Source organism: Vanessa tameamea, chromosome 2 (assembly GCF_037043105.1).
Source record: "Vanessa tameamea isolate UH-Manoa-2023 chromosome 2, ilVanTame1 primary haplotype, whole genome shotgun sequence".
NCBI lineage: Eukaryota > Metazoa > Arthropoda > Insecta > Lepidoptera > Nymphalidae > Vanessa > Vanessa tameamea.
In genome coordinates, this window is record NC_087310.1 from 3,893,745 (window position 1) to 3,919,581 (window position 25,837).

General features: G+C 31.6%; 1 protein-coding gene across 12 annotated transcripts in view; it reads left to right on the top strand.

Annotated features, from left to right (window-relative positions):
- LOC113399771 (low-density lipoprotein receptor-like) overlaps positions 1-25,837 on the top strand; it is a 223,744-nt gene that overhangs the window by 145,719 nt on the left and 52,188 nt on the right. The gene's annotated exons all lie outside the window — the stretch shown is intronic.

Sequence of the window (25,837 nt, forward strand, 5' to 3'; positions counted from 1 at the left end):
AAACTTTAAAACAGATTTTGCACGAACCAATTTTGCCAATTTTGTTAAAATCTTTCATGAATGCACGTTCGTAACGCAACATAGAAACGTTGAAACCGTGAAAAGGTAATTTCTCATTGACACGACAACTTATGTTCAATTTGAAATTTTAATCAAAATTATAAAGGCAAATCCGACTTTTACATCACATCACAATTATTATCACTTATAAATGTTTGAGTACGTACTCGAGCTATCCCATGGAGTGATTATAATTCAGGAAATAGGATTAAATGTTTCATTGTAGCAGCCTGACAATGCATCGAGTGTCCTACACAATGCGTTTACAGATACAGGCGAGGTTGCGGCCTGCCACAACAGCGCACAAAGCTTTACGAATGTTCTATTCCTACAGTTATTCAGGATACTTCTATTTACAATTACAGTTAATTACTCCTTCAATGTTTTGTGTTAATACTTCTACAACAAAATACACCACACAAGGTCATACTAAGTATTAGAATGTTTGCCCAAACTCGCGCATCAAATTTACCTTTATATTTTTGGATTGTTTATAACATATCGATTATGTCGTGAAATATTAATAATTAATTTTATACGTAGATCGCAACATAAAAAAACTGTGTTCTATATACAAATTCCGATAAAACTGGTTAAGTTTAAATCGTCACCAATTATTTTAGTATGTCTCAATTTTAGCATAATTCAAAAGAAAATTGATAGTATTTTTTAATATCCTGAGCCCACTATAAATAACGAGACAAACTCTCATTTTCAGAAGTTGTAAGGTTTTTTAAAAATAATTCCGGAACATATTGTACTTGGAGCGTACGTGTCACGTCTTTGATTCATTCGTATGCCGAAAGCCCTCCGCCTCCAGCTGGTGTCTTTGTAACGACACCAACTGCATCCCTACTTGTACCTTGTGTTAGAAACTATTGCTTTTCGTATCAACATTGAATTCGTAACATACATTTCAATTGGGAATATGATTTCTTATTAATTTTAAACTATGTATTTTGACTATCTACTTATTTTATTGACATAATACTATCTATAGAATTCGAAATATAAATGGAGTTTATACGAGGAAGTCAGTTAATTTTTTTTTTAATAAGACATTTATGATTATTAATTTTTCGAAACAGCTTAGTGTAATAAGAATAGACACAGTTTCGTCGCAACTGAAGTGAATTTGCTACAACTTTGGAACAAAGGAAAGTTTGCCGGCGCATGCAATTATGTGGGTGCTTCGTTATGACGAGTTCATTCTCGTTCTGGCCTCATTGTAAGTATAAGTAATGTGTTTTAAATTAAAATTTCTGTCGTTTGCGGTTTGACTATTTTTCTTTTATAATTTTCGAATAACACGAATTTTGTTACGACTTCGCTTCTCTGAATCGTCCACATTGTTTCCATTTCGAAAAATTTATTTTTATCTGAAGTATTATAGGAGTAGGTCAATAAAGCAATTATCTAAAATAATCACGGATAGTAAAGACGAATAACGTTTTTTCACCAGATATTTGAAAGCGAGGGTATTATTGAATACAGAATATATATGTATTTACGTAAGAATTTTTAGTATGTAGTCCTTAAATATATACAAAAAAATAGGTACTGTATAAATTTTGACCGCGTGGAATGGTGGCAAGAGTGCAAGCAGCATTTCCCCGTTCATCGCAATTCCGATCCTCTGTGCAAAAAACAAACCAGCCCTCCTATCACCAAAAAAATATATACATGTAACCTAATATACCAAAATGTGTCAATGTTTTGTGACAAATAAAGTATGCTATGTTTTTTTAGTCATAATTGTCCTTAGTACCAAATACTTTATAAATATCGTAACTATATGTAGAAGAAACTGAATTATACGCACTATAAATGTGTTACCTTATTTCCTGAACAGGTATTATATTTTCAAGTCATGGAGTGAGTCGTCATCGTTTTCTTCAGCCAATCTTTATCAAATACTACTACTAATACTTAAATTTCGATCCATCAAATATGTGGGCTTAACGGCACTGGTACGGCCGCCTGGCTACCTTTTTTTTACTTCCAAATCATTTTATCATGTTGTAATTTGGAACAATCAAAGAATTTTACCTTTTAAATAGTAATAAATAATATTGATATATGAGATATACAAAGTTTAGTTTCACCATTGTATTTTTTTTTTTAATTAATTGAAATACAAGTTTTTTTTTTTTTGCAAAATCTCATAGCTTATTTGTACGCTGAGTAAATATAACTGGATATGTGTGTTCCCTATCTGGAAAAGTTTATAATCAATTCCGTCCGATGTCGTTAGGTGTGCGTCGAATGTTTTGTTTGGAAACGAGAAAAGTTTTCCTACGGCTTTTTCCTCTTTCACTACATTTGCAAGCGATTTTTAATAAACACAGAAATGTGAACCGTGTGAAGCTTACGTTATTGTGATTTCGTTTCAATACCGTACACTGAAGCCTTATTCAATCCAAATATTTTTCATTACTACATACATATGCAGCGTTATATTATTTAATGTTTTATTTTTCGAATAATCAACCTTTTGAATTTAAACAACTATTAAAATATAAAACGTACATTTCTATACACTACCAAAAATAATGAAATGGGGACTGCGTGAAAATGTACAGAAATTTTAACTTTCTTTTTTATTCGGATTCTCTACACGAGTAATGAGTTTCGCGTTTTTTATAATACAATTATGTTTTTTATTTTCAAAGTCTAATTTTCGCATCTACGAAAGCAATTTGCATTTTCGGAATGGTCTTCATTTCCCAAGGGTCGGTCGGGTTCAGATTGACCGCGCATTTGTTGAAACATTTTGTTGAAAACCGCGGTTCCATTGAGAACGATGGACTGTTGTAACAATCTGGACGGTCATAGATTTTCACATGCCCTCTTAGAACCATTAGCTAACTGCGGAGAAGCTTATTATCTACCTGGCTTGGCATAAAAATGAATATCAATAAAGAGTAGTGGGCAATATCCAGGTCTTTATATTTTTTAACTTTGCCGTTTCATAAATTCAAATCATTCGTAAAAAATACATTAGTATAGAAGGCATATTATTCGATACAAGATTATATAGATGATAAAAAAGGCGTGGAATTAATACTTGTAGACTTCCAGGCTAGTATATCCTATATTTCACACATATATAATTGTATTTAACTAACATGACTGTATTTTTAAATGATGAATAAGAGTAACTACTGAGTACCATGCCGGTTCTTCTCGGTAGAATCTACATCCCGAACCGGTGGTTTTTTTTTTTTTTTATGGCATTGATTGGCGGACGAGCATATGGGCCACCTGATGGTAAGTGGTCACCACCGCCCATAGACAAAGGCGCTGTAAGAAATATTAACCATTCCTTACATCACCTATGCGCCACCAACATTGGGAACTAAAATGTTATGTCCCTTGTGCCTGTGATTACACTTAATATAGTTTGTGAAATGACGATTCAAAGTGCTCGTAAAAGCCTACTTGAATAAAGTATAATTTGATTTGATTGCCTCATTTAAACATAATCTGAAACCTAATGATCTCCCTCTCAAAATACTTGGAAACAAATTTACTGTTTATTAAAAGTTATTTTTAATATAGCTTTCGTTTCTCGTAGATGACAAAAATATTATATTAATGTTTTAAAATTTGAATTCCATATTATCGCCATAGCCAAATAAAATCAAGAGACGGAAAAACCAGAACTGTGTTTAAAAGACGGCATAAGTTAAGCTGATTCGATCTTTAAAATTAATTACTCAATTAAATCTTTGAAACTGTAGTTCCGATTAACTTGTAGCATACTTACTCTTTCTCGACGTAGACGCACATTAAAAAAGATTTTTTTAAATTGATAGTTCTAGGTGGAAGTGAGACCACTTTGCATGAATTTTATACGAAGTCAGGAAGGACAACTAGTTTAATATGAGCCATACATATATGTGGTAAATGTCTATTTCAAAGTAAATTATAGATATCGCCTACGTTGAGTATGTTATTCTATTTTGTATGTAACTAATACTCTAGCTGTGTGTATACGTGAGACTTTTTGGAATGAAATTTTTAATAAAAGTGTTACTCGCTAGCGATATGTGACATTTTAGGGCCAGTAAATTAAACTTACTGGTGAAATACAGTATAGAATTTCTTCTATGACACTAAATTATAATCAAGAAGTATATATGTTTGATTAAATGGATATATTACCTAAAGGAGTCAGGACCCACCCCGGAGGCGGAATCAAGGTAAACCTACGTTCAGTAGTGGACTACGAATGCATAAATAATAAATAATCCTTAGAACACGAGAGTCCTTCGCTACGATTCTTGCGTTATAAAAAAATAAAACAACAGCTCCCACAGAACCTCATTATTATTAAGTAATATATATATCTTCATGTAAACGTAACCTAATTAGTAAGGCAAATGAAGACTTATTGTTTTTGTACGTAATAGGTCAGTTAACAATGCTGTAGGTAGATCAATAATCATTACGCAAAACAAACAATACGAACTCTCTTATTAACGTTCGCAGTTACGCCGTTAAGTAAATGGGTATCTTATTAGGACTCGTGTACGATTACTATTGGTTTATTATGAATAAAACTAACTTCGCATCGAATACATTTTCTTTTTCAAAAGCGATATAGTATTTATTTGGGAAGCCAGCGTGATATACAAAGTGTCTAATTCTACATATACATCCGGTCTTAAAAAATATTACCATGTACATCACTCTTACAGGCTAACTCATCAAAAATAAAAATAAAACTAATTCAAATTATAAAGTAAACATCTAAGAAAAAATAACAAATAAAAAATATAAATACTTCTTATAGCAAATACAACAGTGACATGAAAACAGTGTTATGGTAAAAAATATTTCCTTAATTTATTTTTAAAATTCAATTCAGTGTTGCCAAATATATCATTTATTGCATGTTCTAATTTTGAAATTACGCGTCCATTTGATAGCAAATTCGTATATGATTAAGGTTTTACTTGGTGGTAGGGCTTTGTGATTTCTTACTGCGCCATTGTGTGCCTTCAAAATAGTATAATTTATCGATAAATGAATTTTGATGAAATCGACTGTGATCTTTGAAACTATTCAGCTATTGAACACGACTACAATTGTAAATTTAGTCGGTTAATTACCAAATTAGTGGAAATAAATATGACATATAAATAATTTATCTACAAAATAAAAACGATGTAAGTACATTATAATAATAGTTAAGTTAGTTCTAGGCCTGGTTATATTGAAATAACAACAAAATCGCTGCACACTGGAAGGAATAGCCAGTTATAGCGCAGTTCACGTGATGCTGGCCAATTTATTAGCGGTTAAGTGCGCCCAATAAATTTCTCAAATGGTCCGTGCACCGAAGGTTGTGTGCTATTTATTTCCTAAGACCGAGGTTTATACGGTAACCTAAGGACCTTCTGCAAACTATAGAGATTACAACTTCTGCAGAGAAAGGAAAAACGCATATATAAAATAATTATAAGATTATTTTTCTGATATTCGTATTATATAAAAAAGGGAAGAAAATTAAAAAATCGTTCATTGTGTTGACGGAAAATCCACAAGCTCTACAAACAATTATGTGAGCTCGATAGAATCGATGTTAATAAAAGTACGCGGCGAACAGAGGAACTCGTTAGTGGCTATAGAATGTTTCTTGAGAATAAAGTGGATGGCCCAATCAAGCAATCAGCTGGCAAACAGCGCGCTTGATTCAATACAAACCTTTTTGCAACTTTTTCGAGGCATTATTTATAAACTTGGCTTCGTTCCTATGTATTTATTGGTTCAAATGAAATATAAAACAACGTATGATTTGAAACCTAATAATAAAATAAATTTATTGAACTATATACAAAAACATAGTCGTGTTATGCAAGTTTATATTAACTGGTTACGGCAGAGTAGAATCCACCCCATTTCAAGCTAGGTTTTGTATCGTGTGGATACTTATAATAGAGAACCAACTCACAATCAAAAACCATCCCAATGAGTAAGCATTAAGCTTGCTACCGGCGTTAAAATCAAAAATCAAAATAGGCTCTTTAGCCTACACAAATAAATTACAACTAAATACTTTTAAATCTTATTGTAGGATTATGGTAACTTTGGAAGCTTGATTTAATGATTTAACCAAAACAGCAATCAATCCTTTTTAATGCGATTTAGTTACTGAACCAACCGCAGTAAGTGAAATATAATAAACAGCTAATAATTATGTTCCGAAAATTATAATAGCCTGTATATAAAATAATATGTATATATAAAAAGAGGTTGCACAACTGTTAGCATTTTATATGAAAAATATAAATACTTTTTGGACACGCTAGCAACATATCGGACTTTGTTATTTGCGCCAGTTTTAACCGTTAGAACATAACAACTCGGTTTATGCATAACCAGGCTAACAAGAATATACAAGGTTGTAGTACAAACTTTTCGTCCCAAACTTTATAATTAACGTCCACTTTTATGATTCGCTACAACGCTAGAGCGTCTACTGAATAGTTTACTGTACCATAACTCGACATTACGTGATTTAGGTAATATAATATATAGACAATATAGTTAAGTAACACTGATAATTTTAAAAGTTTCTAATGTCATGTCGTAAATTTATAATTTTTTTGCGCTTACATTGTAATTACTTCTCGCTGACTGTCTTTTCCTGTCTATGCTTAAATCTTTAAAACTATGCAACGGATTTTGATGAGGTTTTTTTAACAGATAGAGTGATTTAAAGAGAATTATTTTGTATGTATAATATGTGGACAATACAGTAGATAAACACTGATAATTTTAGAGGTTTCTAATGTGATGTCGTAATTCGAAAATATTACAGATTTAAAAATTGCGGAACGTAGCGTTTGCGGTGGTACTGGCGAAAGTAACTTTGTCTGTCTGTCTGTCTCGCTTTCACGCCAAAACTACTGGACCGATTTTAATGAAATTTGGTATACAAATAGTCTAGAGCCTGAGAAAGGACATAGGCTTTTTATTTGGAAATAAGTGCTGTAAAGGGTTGAAAAGGGGGATGAAAGGTTGTAAGTTGTTGAAAGTATTGTCATGTTTAGAATTTTTAGAACTAGAAGCATAAAACTTATATTTTAGCCTGTACACTTATAAAATAACATATCATGACACCAACTCGGAAGGGAATTTTGGATATTCTACCCCTAAATGGGTGAAATAGGGGTTGAACGTTCGTATGGATTTTTTTAAGTTAGAAACATGAAACTTTATTTTTGTGCCACTGATTAAAAATGAGTTGATACGTATTTAAACGTTTCTGGATATTTTACGCCTAAGGGAAGAAATAGAGTTTGACATTTCGTATACAGGTTAGTCTGGAAGTCCGTCATTTTGAAGTTAGAAGCATGAAATTTTATTTTTGGCCTACCGGTTAAAAATTATTTGATACGTATTTAAGCGTTTCTTGATATGTTAGGCCTAAAGGGCAAAATAGTTGTTAACATTTCGTATTCAGGTTAGTCTGGAAGTCTGTCATTTTGAAGTTAGAAGGTCGAAATTTTATTTTTGGGCTACCGATTAAATATGAGTTGATTCGCATTTAAGCATTTCTGGATATTCTACCCTAAGGGCTGAAATACACACCAATGTGGTATACAAACAGGTATTACATTAACGTAACATTTTAAGTTAATTTGTAAATATATTCATATTCTACGCGGGCAAAGTCGCGGGTAACAGCTAGTAAATAATATATTTTTAACGTTTCTTTGAAAACATATTTCATTCGACATAAGCTGAATAAAGCCGCTTTATTTATGAAACGAAAAAAGTTATTTTTTTGGTCCTTAACGTTCTCATCTAACAATATTAGAGTAGTTTTTTCTTTATAAATTAATTCCAACTGTAATCTACGACTACTTAGTATATTTTAGAAAGGTTCGACAGACGGTTCTATTAATGCATCAACGATCGATAGACAGATTTCAAGCGGCACCTATTCTTGGTGAACACTTTTCGCTTTCCTGAGCATTATCGACGGGTTTCCACACGAGACTCGTGTGTCCCTTTTGTTGGCAAATTGCTATAGAATGACTATTAAATGCGGCTCGAAACTGTCCGACATAGTTCGAATGAATTCTGGACTTCATGTAACTTCAACAAGTTACTAAAGTTTAATACGTGTTGCATTGTGACGAAGTATACTTCGTACTGAAGCTTTAATGTTTTAAACAGTTGTTACAAAGACTTTACCCATTCAAAAACTTCACAATGAGACAATGTGTTAAGAAATTAAGTAATGTGTATAACTTAAGAATCATTTGTTAGCACGTTCATATGTTCATCGACGACCTAGACGACGGTCTAGTAATTTTTTTTATGGTATAGATTTCATCATTCCTTACATCGCCAATGCGCCACCGACGTCGGGAACTAAGATGTTATGTTCTTTGTGCCTGTAGTTACACTGGCTCACTCATCCTTCAAACCGGAACACAACAATACTGAGTACGCTGTTTGGCGGTAAAATATCTGATGTGTAGGTAGTATCTACCCAGACAGGCTTGCACAAAGCCCTAACACCAAGTGTAGTCTACTTATAAGTTCGCAAATCCTGAGGTCTTTAGTTCAAACTCCGGTGGAAGAAGTACCAAGGTAATAGGTTTTTGTCGAGAAATTATCGGTAGTAGTTCTAAGTCTAGATGTCGGCAAGGCTTACAATAGAATTCGATGGTCCTGCGCCTGAACTCGTTCCAGCCTTATCGAATTTGGTGTCCCATTGAATAATGCGATGTGAAGAATAGGCAGTGCACTTATGTATTACAATGAGAAATTCTGTAGAGGCCTTTTTCATTACTTGGACGGTACTTTGTCTTAAAAATATTTTATTTTATTTGTCATATGCGAAAATAAACCTTTTTATGCTATTTGGCGACCTAGTCGCGGACTTCATAAGAATAAAAAGACCTTAAACAAATAATCCGCCGTCCACCACCGTAAATTGTCATATTCATATATCTGTAATTACACTGGCTCACTGAAACATCAACCTGGAGCATTACATGATATTGATTATATGTATATCTACATATAATAAAATTGGAGTGTCTGTTTGTAATATTAAAATAACCAAGTGTACATAAGCATTTAGTAAAAACTAAATGCAATGTACATATGGTACATACATATACCGAAATAAGATATTTTTCAATTTTTGTCTGTCTGTATGTTTGTTCCGGCTTATCTCTGGAACGGCTGGATCGATTTGACGGGATTTTCACTGGCAGATAGCTGATGTAATAAGGAGTAACTTAGACTGCAACAGTAACTTCATTTTTTAATTCGTTCATTTTATTACTTAATGTTTTCAATATCACGTTTGAATTGAGTACGTGTTGGTCGTTTTAGAAACATTTATAATTATGTTATGGTCGTCTGTTTCTCTACTCACAAACTCATATAATAATAGAAAAATAATATAACTTTTCATGATATTCGAACGACAAAATTCCATTTGAACGTGGAAATATTTAATTAATTTGTCTAGCAAATACAATGACAATTGACGGTGAGTAAAATATAGCACAAATATATCGCACCGGCATTAATCTTAAAGATACAAAATATTTTTACATATTTTTGTACGTGTTCTACTCGTTTTCCCATCGTTTACTTGATTGAGTTGAACTTTGTGCTGATGTTTTTGGCACGGACGTGAAGATTTCTGGCATAGCAAAACCAAATTATTTTTAAAATATAGCCATTAACTAGTTTGGTCCTTTGTGCAACGTTTTGTGTAACGAACATTTCATTAAACTATTAATGAGTTCGTAGATGAAGAAACGATCTCCTGACTATTTCAGTATTAACTATTTTTTCTAATTGTTAATTATAAACAATTAGAAAAACGTACAGAATAATTCCCGTGGTGTTTCTTTGCCTGTTCTCAGGTCAGGGTATTTCGGTGTCCGAATTATATTTTCCAAGCATAATTTATGTATTTAATGAAAATATATGTTTTTTTTTATTGCAGGTATATTAAGAAATAAAACTATACTAATATTTTAAACGCGAAACGAATTCTGTCTGTTACGATTTCACGGTCAAACTACCAAACCAATGTTGATCTAATTTGGTACGAAAAAAGCTTGAACCTTAAGGACGGTCATAGGACTTTTCTTACCCTCCAATGAGATAAAGCTGTAAATAGGTCGTAGTATGTATGTATATATATATATATATTTGAAGGATTTTCGTCACAAAACGTATTCCACTCGGGCGATGTTGCGTGTACAGCTAGTTCTTAATAATCATAATTGACTTTAACTGATATTCTTTGTTTCGCTTTTGGTTATATTTCTCTCACAATGTGAGTTTATTGTGAGCCATAAGTTTCTATTTTAATAAAATCAACTCTAGCTTGCGCTTTCACAGAGTAAAATGTGAATTATTTTCACTGTTGCCGTTATGTTTGCTTCGCCAACAACTCTTATAAAAATATACAAATACATTTTGAATAATAACAACAGTTTGGTCCTTTACATATATGATAACTGTTAATTTATCAAACTCGCTTAATAGAACAACAATATCTATACAATTAGACACATAAATTTTGGTACGAAGTTTTTCAGTCCTAATTGAACATTAACTAGGTTGGGACGAATATTTTACGTCGACGCGGACAAGTTGGTTCGGAACAATTACGTAAAACAATACACATTTAAATTCAAACAGTATTTTGGTAATTGTAAACATATTAATGATATAGTATTTAGAAATTACCTATGTATATTGTAACGATAAAGTTTATTATAGTTGTTAAATTAATTTGAAATGCGTAGTATGCGTGTAATTTAATACGAGACTAATTATATCCAGTACTCCGTAATCAATATCAATATACATAGTAAGGATTTTTTAAATATATAATTATATGCATATATTAATAATCAAAATGATTCGTTCAATCGACTTAAACCAATCAAGCTATCCTGTATAATCTTACACCATATTTATCATGGTTTAAATCCAAAAAGTCTTTATATTAGTGCGTCAAATAACTTTTACTTATATATTTTTTTATTTACTTGTTGTATGAAGAAATGGTTAATACTTCTTACAGCGTCTATTGGGTGATCACTTATCGACAAGACGGCCTATATGTCGCTTACGTATAACATAAAAAATTTAAGTTATCGGAGGCGTCATCATAATATTAGCGTCAATGTAAGCTTGACAAAGAAAGTATTTCCCAAAAAATATTCGGACCTTTTAAAATTAGGGAGATTAATTAAGTAAATTTCGTTGTTGATACATTTCTTTTATGATAACCGTCACATACCTACATGTAAAAACTGCCAGTATTATATATACATACATTACGATAGATTATTATTAAATTCACCGTCATCATATGAGAGTCAATAAAGCCATTAAAATAAATAAAAAAATACTCTTCGCAAATTTAATACATCGTTCAAATTTTTTCGTTTAGTTTACAATCTCGCTAGATTTATTACAAACTAACCGTTGCCTACGTTTATCCCGTCCCATTGTATTTCGTTTTCTTTATAAAATCAGACAATACGAGTTTATCCTTATCCATTTCGAGTAAAAAATAACGAAATCGCCACATAAAGTTTCAAAGGGTACCGCGTTATTCAAACGAAATTTAGGACAAATGAGGCAACGTTGTCCTCGGGCACGGACGCCCTCTCGCCAAGATCTGCTGATAAAATTACACAAATGCTAATGAAAGCCGCTGCTCGAGTGAGATTAGCGTCCTCTCTGAAATTGAACCTGTTGGGTCTAATTTTCTTCCAGCACTGGCGGGGTTTCCGACCTGCTTTCATATTTCTTAAGAGCATGTGCTTTGATATATGAGGCTCCTCTTCCTATTTAACAATAAATCTTAAAACTCTGTACGATATTTATGCATTCTGTTTAAAATACATTTATAATTTTAATAAGTCAAATTTCGCTTTAATTTTATGTACTGTATATATTTTCTATACATAACATAAAATTGGAGTGTCTGTATTTAATATTAAACCGCTTAAATAACCGCTTTTTGCTAAATGTACATGTATATTGTTCACAAAATATATTTTTTTACAATTTTTGTCTGTCTGTCTACCCCTCTGCCGTCACGTCGGGTGCCTTCTACTTAATATCGCAAAAGCTGTCTACTACAGAATTATTAAATTATAGTAAAATCTGCGAACTGAACAAAATTTTTTTGTTAAAATCAAACGCCCACGAAGTCGCGGGCGCAGCTAGTCTTAAATATAAATAATAATTAATCATTTATAGTCCAGTTATTATAGACATTTGGAAATGCAAATGAACCGAGAAGGCTGATTTTCGGATATGTCGTAGGAGTGACTCAGAACAGCTTAACTTGAAATTGTCGACCTCGATTTCCTATGTGCGTTCGCTGCCATCTTCAAAAAAAGGATAGCATTTCGTTTTTTTGCGACAACTTGGCAGTTCGTCGTGTTACGAGAGTTATTATAAGATACTTTTTTGTTGCTTAATTTACGCTCTACAATTTAGGAATACATTTTTAACCCACCGTTGATGGTTATAAGATATCCTCGCATATGTATAATAAGGGAGGACAGACTGGCAATTGGGCTCGTAATTAGTCCTTATTGACGCTCTTAGATATTGGCGTTGAGAGATATATGAATCATTTCATACACTGTCAATGTGCCATCAACCTTAGAAACTAAGATTTACATATTGTTCCAAGTCCTACCACCAAGTAAAAACGTCGTTTTAGTCTTACAAAGCACTCCAATATATGTATAGGTCCTGGAATATATTTGTAACATACAACTTCGTCTGTTAATTTTTAAAATATTAATGCTTAAAAAAATGGTAATAGCTGAGCAAAATAAGAATACGTTATAACCTCGAGGTTTCCCATATTTCTCAAGTTAATGCGAGTATAATTTATTTGAGCAGATAAATTATGCTCAGCAAAAGTAAGTTATTATATGAGAAATACGGATTACGCGCGGTGATACAGGTATATATACAGGCTGAAGTTTTTCGACGGAGCGACGATCAAGTATTTTAATAAACATAATCCCGAGTATGTAAACTTATTACGATAAAGGTTTTGTCAAACGTATAATTAAATTAAGTTTACTTACATTTCAAATAATTATTTATGAATTTAAAACCACTTGATCATTTATTATGTAACTACGGGCACAAGAGGCGAAACATCAAAGGAAAGGGTTAATATTTGTTACAGCGCCAATGTCTGTGAGGGGTGGTTACCACTCATCATCAGACTGTTTGCCTGTCCGTCTACGTATATCACAAACAAAATAAAAAAAAATTGTAAGTACTTAAATTAAAAATTAAAAAACAAAACAGGAATGCTTATTGGTCAGTAACTATAATTTATAGGTCAGGTATAATATTAAAAAAAAAAAAAACAAAGCACTAAAAGTTTGGATGTCGTTAAAGTCGAAAAGCGTTATATTTAACGAGTTTAGTTCGGTCGAGACGATTCGGTTGCGACATCCCTGTTTAATCACCAGTCGGGGAAGCGCCGTAATCATATTCTATGAGTGTTTATTTCATATTTATTCTGGTTACCGTCCTCGTCCTCTGTTCCCTTTATTATCTTTGTACGTGTTATTTATCCCCATAATAAGTTGATAGATGCTATTAATTATAAAGTCCGAGTCCCTCGAGCTACACACTGGCACGTGAACGTGTGTAAGTAACAAATAATCTACTTGTATTTAGTAAAGACAATAATTGATTTAATTGTTTTTTTTTCTTTTCGCTTTTAAGCTATTCTATTTTCGAGTCTACGATTAAGACAGAAGTCAAAAGTATAAGATAAATCATAAACGTCTATATCAAAAATTTAAATGCGTTAGTAATTCCATCTGTCTGTCTGTCGCTTTTTAAACGACTGATGAAATTTGCTATGAGGCAAGCTTGAACGCCAAAGAAACATAGGCTTCTTATGACTAAAGAACTAACACCTAAAGGACAACACCAATACGAGCAAAACCTCGGGCGACAACAAGTTTCTTGCAATAATTTACTATTAAATATTATTAATAGCAATATGATTTAACTTTGTAACTAAATAACAACAATAATATCTCCTGTTTATTGTCCTGAAGCTGAAATCTTCATGATTTAACTAAACGAACTATATTACGAATCGATACTTGATAGATCAACTACCGAATTTAAATAAATATGTAGTATACTAAAGTTCCGAATAAATTCCACTGGAAAGTTTTACCCAAGCTTCATTTTAGAGTATGCTCAAAATTTAAGCTTGGTATTTTAAGCCATTCTCTTCTATACCACAGAACTGTATTGTTGGATGATTTATTTTAAATTTGGAGGTATAACGAATTCGATTCAATGTTTTTAATTTATTATAACATGTAATGTAGGTACATGTTATAATAAATTAAAAACATTGTACATTGTACACATACATTACACATACATTGTACACATACATTGTACATACATTGTACATTTTGATTCACTGAACATTATTTTAAAAATATTTATAATTTATTTAGCTTTCAAGTACAATAATGCAAGCGATTCAATCGGTTTTCAATTCCAGTTTTTTTTTTGTATACATATTTCTAAAATAAAACTATGATAGAGATATATAAAACGGTTTTAAAAAAAAACTTTTCTAGGAAAAAAATAATAATAAAAGAAAAATATTCTTGTATAGTAAACGGATATATGAGCACGTCTTACGTTAACGCCGTACGTTACGTTCTAAATTCAAGTGAAGTGGTAATTTATAACTGCATTAACAGCCATTTTCTTTTAGTAGCAGGCAAGGAAGTATATTATTATCATAATACGAGCAAAATAATTACCGGGAAAAACCCGTCTTAAAATTAACGTTGACTTTAATTTACGTATTCAATTTCAGGAGTAAATACTCAATAATGCTTAACTTAAATGGGTAACGTTTATGTCACAATTTCTGTAAATAAATCTCTGCTTCTCATTTTATTCGTCTCTCTTAACATTCAGCATTTAAGATCTTCGGAGCTGTAAAAATCTTTTAGGATCAGTTTTATAGCATCATCTCAGAATTTTTCTGTTCGATAAATTTAATAAGGAAACGAACGTTTAGTTACTACGTATACTGTTACTTAATTCAAGTAGGTTCTTACAAGCTTTAGTTAATCGATGTTTAGCAAAATAATTGTTAGGATAGATAACCACTAGCTATTTAGTGGTATGTAAATTTTACTGGGAGGTACTGGCGAAAAACTCAATTGTTTTTAACAGTGTCAACTTTACAACTAAATAAAATTTAGTTGTATATTTTAGAAGATAGCCAATTAATACTACGCTTTTGTATCATTTATTCAATTTTTTTTTATTTTAATTTGTGAGATATATAAACTATATTGTTATTATATCACATGAGAATATTTAATTTCTTTTGAAAATACTAATAATATTTTTGTTCGCATATTAAGTTAACAATAAAATCGGTTGACATTAATACGTGTTAATAAAACATTCAGCTATTATCTTAATATCATTTAAAAAACAGTTTAATATCGAACGAATTCTCGGCTCAGTATCAAAAATAATATTATGTCAAGAGATTTGTAGGAGTGAGTTCTCTTATCTCACGTATGTATAATATTTTTATATAAGATTACTTATTTCCCGACACATCCACCTCCATCTTTTTCCTCGTTCACGTCACCCCGAGTATTACTCAAATGATAATATTAGTTATTACGATATTTATATATGAACATAAAATGTTTATTATGAAGATTTTAAATTTGAGCTAAATTGTTATATGTATCTAGTAGCGAACCCGGCTTTGAACGAGCGCCATTTATTTATAAAGGAAATGAGAAGTGCGCTATATGTCAAGATCAAAATGTGTCCACGTTTTACAAATTCGAATTTCAGTCAATAGGGACCTATTGACTGAAATTAACAAGACTCGCAGCGGAAGATTTGTTTCGTTGCACATCATTTGGAAAAGATTATATTGTAAAAGACAACTGTAAAATCTGCCAAGGTAACAACATATTTATCAGAATAAGGATTAATAATAAATTAGAGAAAAAATCTTTGTAAATAGTTATTATGATACATAAAAATTCCTAAAACTTTGTTTTGATGTATCATATCGTATATGATATTGTGAGTGATTGACGTGACAGTCGTCGACTCAATTCTGATCGCTAGTACTAGTGTCGTGCTAGGAGCGCTGAATCGAATATGTAAAAATGTTACAAAGATGTTATGTAAGATAGCATATCTCTCATATCTACCCTCTATACCTGACCTCAGGAATCCCTGAGGAACACAGTATGTAATCTAAAATACTTCATACGATGCCTGAACAATAAAAAGGAAACTAAATCAAAATCAGAAATAAGAACAAACTTCGTTAAAAAAAAAACGCATATTTTTACTTACCTAAATTAATTTAATTTTCAATATGGCGTTAAGTCGGCAGCACGTAATGGGATTTTGAATGCTCCACGAGAGATAGAATAAGAAAAATGAATAACCCTGCGTGTGACTGGCGCCCCGATGTCTACTGTTCTTAAGTAGCTCTATTTCACAATGCAATATCGTACGGACACGCTGAACACGTTAACTGAGACTCCATTTATCACTAATACTTTCGCAGTGAAGTCATTTTAACTTCAAAGCATTGTGCGTCCTATTGATATATACTACTTGCATTCAATAAAATTCCCACACGTTTTATATTAGCTTCACTTGAAGACGTTACGAAGGAGACTGAGATGTTTTTTTTGTTTGATTTAATTTTAATTTTTTGATATCATAAGTATTAAGTAAAGTCAAAATTAACAGCCTCTCAATATTCCATTGATGGGCTAAGGCCTCCTCTTCTTTAGTTCGGTAAGGCGTGGAGCTTACTCCACCACGCTCCTCTAATTGGGTTGTTTGCCAGAATTTCATTTAAATGAGAAACCACATTTCCTTACGATGATTTTCTTCAACACCGCGCACAAGATGAATTACAAACTCAAATTAATCACATGAAAATTCAAGGGTACTGGCCGAGGTTTGAACCCGCAATTGACGGTCGGCTTTCCATTAATCAATAAGTATTAAATACAAAAACAAGAGTCATGCGTTGCTATTCTGTAAGAACTCACTTCGTAACTCACTCGAGAAAATTTGGAAAATCTTTAAATTTTAACTCTGTATTATCAGCTGGAAGCCTGTAGTATTATCTAACGGGATACTCGTCTATTACCTTATATATACGTGGAAGTTAGTTTGTCAGTCTATTTAGTTACATCGGCAGCTAATTGCTTAGATTATTTATATATAAAAGAAATTGTCGCAGTACAAAAGAAACTAAAACAAACGAGTAACTTTATTAACTTGGTTGCGTGACAGCTACGCTTGACACACGCCAAACGTCATAGTTTACTAGTGTGCGTGTACCTACTTCGTGACCAACTATAGGCTACTATATTTCTGAAGCGTTGCTGACTTTGACAGATATAAGTAAAGGTTAATTATTAAATTACACGTTTAATAGTTGAAATCTAGGCAAAAATAAATCGCAGAAAAATCTAAATAAAAGAAAAATTTAATTCGTAGTCAAAATAATAATAACGTTTATCTATAAATTTTTAAATAATATAGATACAAACTTCTCATTTTTCATCATTATTGTAATCGATATTGATATAAAACCGATTGTATATATTTGATTGTGTAACGAACAATTTCAATAGTTAAATTATGGATTAATCATTGTGAAACTTATCCGTATACGAATAATCAATGATTAATTATATGTATATGTGAATCAATAAAGCAATTTTAATCATGAATGAAGTATAACAAAACTTGTATACATCTTAACACATACAATCACTTACAAACGCACAAAATAACAGTGTAACTGCACTACCACACCCAAAACCCAGACCCACACGCACAACATGGTCTGTGTCGCCTAATTTGTATTCATTCCTTTTTTTATTATTTAGTTTTTGTTATTTTTAATTCATTGTTTTGTTATTACTTTTACATGTTATCTATCAAAACTCTGTGTTGCTACTTCTGTTAACTAATATTAAGTTTGCATAATTCAATGGAAAACAGTGATTGGCTCTATTCTCTGTATACCGTATTATATGTTTATATTTTTTTATAATATGCTGTTTTTTTCCTTAAATAAATAAATAATTAAAAAAAAACGGGCAGCCTCCTTCTGTTATATATATATCGCAATAGTCATCACATACGAATTTACAATACAATATAAAATCTTCCGATATGCTAACTTGCACGGTGATCGTTTATACAGCGTCAGAGTCCATTAATTTCAAAATATATACCAAATTCCATATTTAAATTAATATTGAGGCATTTCGTAAAACCCACCTACATCACTGTGATAATCTGTGTCATTGTAGCAAAACTTAAAAAATTAGGAGTAAATAATACGTTCTGACCCATTTCGACCGCGGCTCCTATTCTCGAGGGAGTCTTGCCAACAGCGCAGCTCGTATCATCTAGTATCTGCACAAACACAAATGCAGTGTATTTTCACGTTTATCTATTATATTATTGATATATATTAATGAGCTGACAAAGCCACAACCGGTAACAGCCCAGAAGCAGGAACAACCGTTTTGCATGCTTTTGCGAGACAATTTACTTATATATAACGACCTCCGTGGTCGAGTAGTGTGTACACCGGTTTTCATGGGTACGCCACTCCGACGTCTCGGGTTCGATTCCCGGTCGAGTCGATGTAGAAAAAGTTCATTAGTTTTCTATGTTGTTTTGGGTCTGGGTGTTTGTGGTACCGTCGTAACTTTCCATAACACAAGTGTTTTAGCTACTTACATTGGGATCAGAGTAATGTATGTGATGTTGTCCAATAGGTATATATTTTTTTTTATATAACTATTGAGTTACATAAAAATCTTCATGAGCTTTTACGAGCCTGAGTATGTGAACAATGAATATAAGAAAGTTTATTAATGTTTGTTAAGAATAAAGCATTGCGCGTCTGACACTCTTATTTGATTGACTTTATTCTCTATCCCTTAAATTGTACCCAGAAATCATCTAAAAAAAAAATACATACATACATTTTTCTGTAACATCGATACATACATACATGTCAAGCTAGGAAAAGCGTCGAAATCCAATAACTAAACACCACACAGTACACTTGACAGAAAACTTAATAAATGTTTAAACGTATACTTCAATCTTTTGATTAATTACTTAATGTAACATTAATTTTTCATTTTTTAAAGTAAATTAAATATAATTTCATTAAAAAATTTTATATTAGCTCTTTAAGGTTTCTCTATTGAATATTAATTGATTGTATACCTGACCAGTCAATTATATTAATTAAGATACAAACTTTTTTAAAGAATTATTTTCGTGGAGTCGACTCCAAGGCGATCAAACTTGGTTTTTTTATTTAACTAAGATGTTACGTCCCTTGTGCACGTAGTTTGTGTTATTACTAACTTTGAACTTTCGGAAACAATTAATTAGGTGAAAACATATTGACATTGATAGATCGTATATTAAGCTATTATATATATTCGTTTTTTGTTTGATATATAGAATTAAAAAAACAAGACTCTTATTAATAGAGAATTATTTAGTATTCATGAAAGATTGTCGGTGAAAATCGTTGATACATGAACTAAACGCTTATTATGAAATATAATTTAAATACCATGTACAAAATTGAATTTTTACTATTAATAATTTTAATTTTGCACCAAAAACCTTTCGTGTAAACTTTACAGATAAAACATTAGTGTGAAACAAAACTATTGTGTAATTTAATTTTATGTATAATAAATAAAAGCGTAACGGATAACGTATATCACGAACGTAAAATATACAATTTGAATTCAAACTCACGTTTACGAGCTAATATAGAGCAACGACGGATACTCATTTAATATCATATAAGTATGTATATAACGTTATAACAGATTAAAACAACAGTAACGTTAGGAATAGTTTAACAACATCATCCCGCTAGGGATAGACTGGAAGTTCGTGACTGCACATGCTGTTGACATCCAATCATATATGTATAGATAAGGTCGTTGTATTCAAAGGATTATTCTACGTTTGTTGTTTTGAGTTATCACACGATGCCTTAACTAGCTTTCGAAATCCGCTTCTTACTAGATTAATAGAGATGACGTGTTCGTGACTTCGTGATTAAATATTTAACACTACTATACATATGTTTTAGAAGAAAAAACTAGAGTTGTCTCGGGATATCCAGTTGGTACGAAGTTGCTATCACTATATAATATTATATATAATAATAAAATAAATAAGAAGCCTTATATTTCTTGCTTAATTATACAAAAACTATGAAAACAAAATATTCTTATTATCTAAGAATCTTAATTGTTTTTTTTTTTTTTCAAATATTGCATTATTTATCATATATGTATAGCTAAGGAAAACCCCTCGTCTCGAAGGTGAAGGCTCCCATCTAGAGTTCGCCATTGGTCTCTAGCTATATAATATTATGTAATATAAATTACAGTATAGTCGCTATATAAATAACAGAGACAATGAAATTAATTAACCGTCTTTGAAAACAATGGAATCACAATGACAAAATTGTTATTAAATATCACGTCTGAATTTAAATAATAAAAAATATGCTTAAATAATATTTTATTAAAATTATTTTACAATAGAAAGAAATAGATAGAGCTAGATAATAGATAAATAGAAAGAGATAGACATATATCTGCCAGTCATTCTACTGTAAGACGCGTGAAAGAACTTCGTTCCAATAAAGTACTAAGTATAAAATGCATGTTTATCCCTTGAAGAGATCCCTCCCAGCACACCCAATAAACACAAAAATTTAGTCGGTTAAGTAAGAGACTTTAGATTCGTAAGATTATACAAAATCTAAATGAAAGAATACGATAAAAGACATATACTCAGAAAAAAGTTTATAAATCTAATATATATACCTACATGTACTAATAAGCATTATGATCGCGAAAGTATCTGTGGCTGTCTGTCTGTCTGTTACTCTTTCACAACCAAAGTACTAAAATAAATTTTATATAAAATATATAAATATAAATATTGGACAACATCACATACATTACTCTGATCCCAATGTAAGTAGCTAAAGCACTTGTGTTATGGAAAATCAGAAGTTACGACGATACCACATACACCCAGACCCAAGACAATATAGAAAACTAATGAACTTTTTCTACATCGACTCGGCGGGGAATCGAACCCGGGACCGTGGCGTACCCATGAAAACCGGTTAACACACTACTCGACCACGGAGGTCGTCATCAATTTTGATGAAGTTTTACGCTTATGGCTACTTTTTTACGCTTGACTTTACTTTACCAGGCGGTCAACCCTATTCTATAAATATATAAGATCATTACTTACGATTTATTAGTACTTTTACACGATTAGTGGCCAGTAGTTGGCTACCCATTAGATATAAACAAAATTATTAATAAAATAATAAAAAGTTTTTATTTAGTGATAATTCTTTAATAAATATGTCTACATTCAATCGTAATGGGCTTACAGAGTTAAAAATACTCATTTATGTATGAAATTATAGCCAATGATAAAACAATCATTACATTTATTATGCTATTATTATTTATTCTGAAGCGGCTGTTTATTTCCTCCCTTTAATATCATTATACGAATTAATAGTTATATTGCCCGCGATTCGCAGTTGTTTATCGAATAGCGTTATTAAATACATTTTTATAATAGAATGCCGGAGAGTTCAATTGGTTGAACGAGTTATCTCAGCAACTACCGGTCTGATTTGAATAATTCTTGTAGCTTTAGATAAATTAGAATCCTAGTAGTTGGAGCACATGAAACTTAACTGAAGGGTCTGGGTTCAAACTCATGCAAGTACCACTGAGTCTTCATGTTTCATGAACACGATGATCTGCCACGTGTATCTATGACAATCCGTATTGGAGAAGCGTCCTGTAGAAAAGGCTAAATCTTATTCTAAAGAGGAGAGGTGTTAAACCAGCATTAGAACAGTTACACGCCTAACTTCCTCAGGAGGAGAACAGTAACCACATACGTGAACCGAGATTGCAATATGTATGAACTAGGCGTAATTTAGTACGAGCCGTACCACGAGTGTAATCGAAACGTAACCCGTGAAAACTTGTTCTTAATGAAAGCATGTTCCACGTTATTTATAGCGGAAGAAAATACGTTAGGTAAATTTAATTTAATATCGCTTTAGACTTCGCGGCGTTGATTCTGCATCAGGAAGTTCATCATTAAATTTATTAAAGCGTTTAAAGTTTAACAAAGGCAGTTGGCAGTACTCAAATATTTCTGTTGTATACCTGTATATTTTATCGTATATTTTTTATACGTCTATCAGTTGTTTTTCCAATATTTCGCAGTCCTTTGTTCGCGTTTGAAAGATCAAATCATCGGCATGGTTAACTGCACGTTGGAAATATAGGCTTCGTAGAACCAATGGTTATTAGCAGACGTGCCTCACCAATGGTACCTACCAGGTGTTCATACGTACCTATTCTAAATGAATTATTAAAGACTTTTGAAAATCTTTGAGTCCGTAATATTATATTATTTTATTCATAAGATATTCTTCATTCATTCATTATTTAACCAGTTCGAGGACTGACGTATGTACAACTCTTTTTCGTTCTATTATTAAAATAAATATATTTTTTTAATGTTTAAATTTAATTCAACGTTTGATTGCTATCTTATGTCAATGTTGTACTTGCAATATAAAAACTATTATTCGTACATTTAAACAAGATAAAAAATAAAAGACAATTAATACTGAAAAGATTACACAGAGGCGGTCTTATTGGTAGAACAGCAATTTGTTCGAGATCACCTAAATACGTGTAGAAATGTTACACGATTAATAAAAAGATACTGAAGTAAACATAAAACATAATTATATGAATATCTTAATTGGTTTATTTATTAACTTGCCAAATAATTCACGAATTGAATCACAATATCGAAAAAAAAAAATTAAAAATGTATTCGACATTTACTACAATAAAGGATAAACTCATCAATATATCGTATATAAGTAGATTTTAATTTAATTCTTACACAATAGCACTGGCGCTTCGAAACGATCCCACGCGTTTACAAAAAATTTTAAATATAATGATAACAGTAAGACGTATTATGAAGTCATATGTACATATCTCATATGTTTACAAATTGAAACATAAAGTAATTCATGAAAAAAAAAAAAAAACGTTAATTGTTATTTGTAGTCAATTATAGAGATTAAGCTACTTTGTTGCATATTTATAAAACTATTAAACAGACTGTGATTATAATTAGTTAAGAATTTTACGATGTTTTTATTGGTGTGATACGATAATAAATTCAATTTATAAAACCAATAATAAACCAAAGATCAAGTTAATTACGGTTCACTAAACTAAAATGAACTTTTTATTGTGTTGTAATTAATTTATAAATATATTAATTGCACTTTTACTTAGTGGTGGCTCTGTGCAAGCCCGCCCGGGTAGGTACCACCCATTTATCATATTTTAACAGCAATACTCATTATGGTTGTGACCCGGTTCGAGTTAGTTTACTGGTACAAGGAACATCACATCTTGGTTCTTATTGTAAGTATCGCATTTTCCGTGGTCCAAATCGTGGTCCAAATCGGAATATGTTATTTTATTTTAAAAGGATTAATAAAGCAAATAAATATAAGTAAATGATCTATTACAATTGTCGTATAAAAAAAAAAAAAAAGAACATGCTGCCGCGGTTACAAAATGTATTTTAAAATCAATATATATATACACATATATAGTTCTGTTTCTGTGTGCGTCATTCACGTGTTGACTACTTATAATATCGGTATGAGACTAGGGTCGTATTTTCAGATATATTTGAAATTTGACTATTATCTTATAACAGTTAGTTATACAATAAAATCAAAGTAAAATTTCGAATTGACAAAATACATACTAGAATGATAATCAATAGTATTTTATTTATAAATATAAAATTATATAACATATAAAAACCACTCTGTGGAACCAGCTTTCGCCGGCGGTTTTTCCGAACCGATATGACTTTATTTTCAAGAAAAGAGCGTATTCCTTCCTTAAAGGCCGGCAACGCATCTGCAAGTTCCCCCGGTGTTGCAGATGTCCATGGGCGGTGGTAGTCACTTTCCATCAGGTGAGCCTCCTGCTAGTTTGCCACCTTTAACATAGAAAAAAAAAATTAAATATCTACATACTATAATATTTTTTAACAATATATCCTAATCTTCGTCTACGCCACTACCCAAAACAGTCAATTAAATTATTCCCTACGACTAAATTATGAAAACTCATGTTATGCCATTAAGTATTTTTGCAATAAATAATAATTTGAAATCTGCGATCAAATATCATGCATTCTGTTTAATTAAATTAGTTTATTTACACAATTGAAAGGGATTATTACTAGGTAATTGTATCGTTAATTTAACCTTCAAAATAAAACCTCAGAAGTGATGCAGTGGTGATAGGGAGCATGAAGACAAATATAAAATCATTAGCGACGACAAAAGCGCCAGAGACCGGCTAATGAAGAAAGGCATCTTGTTTAATTACCTTTTGTAATTTTTCTGCTAAACGGTTCTGGGTATAAATTAATTTTCCTTCAGTGGCCCGTCCATTAGTCGGCACTTAGTGGACCTCTTTGCGATATGAGACTGGAGTTGCTCGCTTGAAATCCTTACCAATATTTGATTTCGTGTCTGTGATTTTCTACTTTTTGTTTCTTTTTAATATTCGTTTTTTTTTTTTTGGGATATGGTTTGTAAAAATACTACTCTACCTTTTGATATTGAAAAATTATGTCTGTCTGGATTTTCATAGAACAAATAAGAAAATGTATGCTAATTATTTAGTAGTTGTGGAAGTATATCCCAAACAAGAAACCATTTTGCAAATCCGTTCATAAATGACAGAGTTCTGAGGTAACAAACATTAAAAAAAGGAAAAATACAGCCGTATTGATAAATCTATCCTTTGTTTGAATTCGGTTAAAAATTCACACGTTTGAGGTCTATAATTAGTAGCAGAAATAGCACTATTAACCTAAACATACACCAACATGAGATTCTATCTTCGCCTAAGATTCACGCGTGCTATTAAACTTTCAAAATATTTATTATTCAAATTTCGCACTTCTGTCTTTTGTGTATCCGTCGGAAATGGTGCGTTTGTCGCAGTGAACTATGGCCCGCAAGATAACGTTATCGGGCGCAGGAAATTCGGTCATTCGTGCAATATTTACAAATATATCTCACGCGACATCGCCAAAAGACCTACTACAAATTATGATAATGGTATTTCTTTTCTACGTAGGTCTAAATATATATTTAAACTACCACTATCATACATAAACTTTTTGTGTTTGTTTTAATAACCGATTTCGGTCATAGCAGCCATTTTTAAGGTAGACTGTCTGTGTGTGCTGGGGGTGCAATGTAATGCACATGTGCACTATTTATTACGATTCGTACTCTTATACTCATTTACACATGCAGTAGGACGAAAACCAACGGCTTTAAGATTTGTCGATGATCATCTTCCAGACTCCGTACAGCTGCTGAGAACTATTAGTTGTTTATAATACTGACTGAGATAAATATCTATAACCACACAATTTTAAATGATGATTTCAAGCGCATTAACGTTCTCGCACATCATCATCCTCCTGCCCTTAT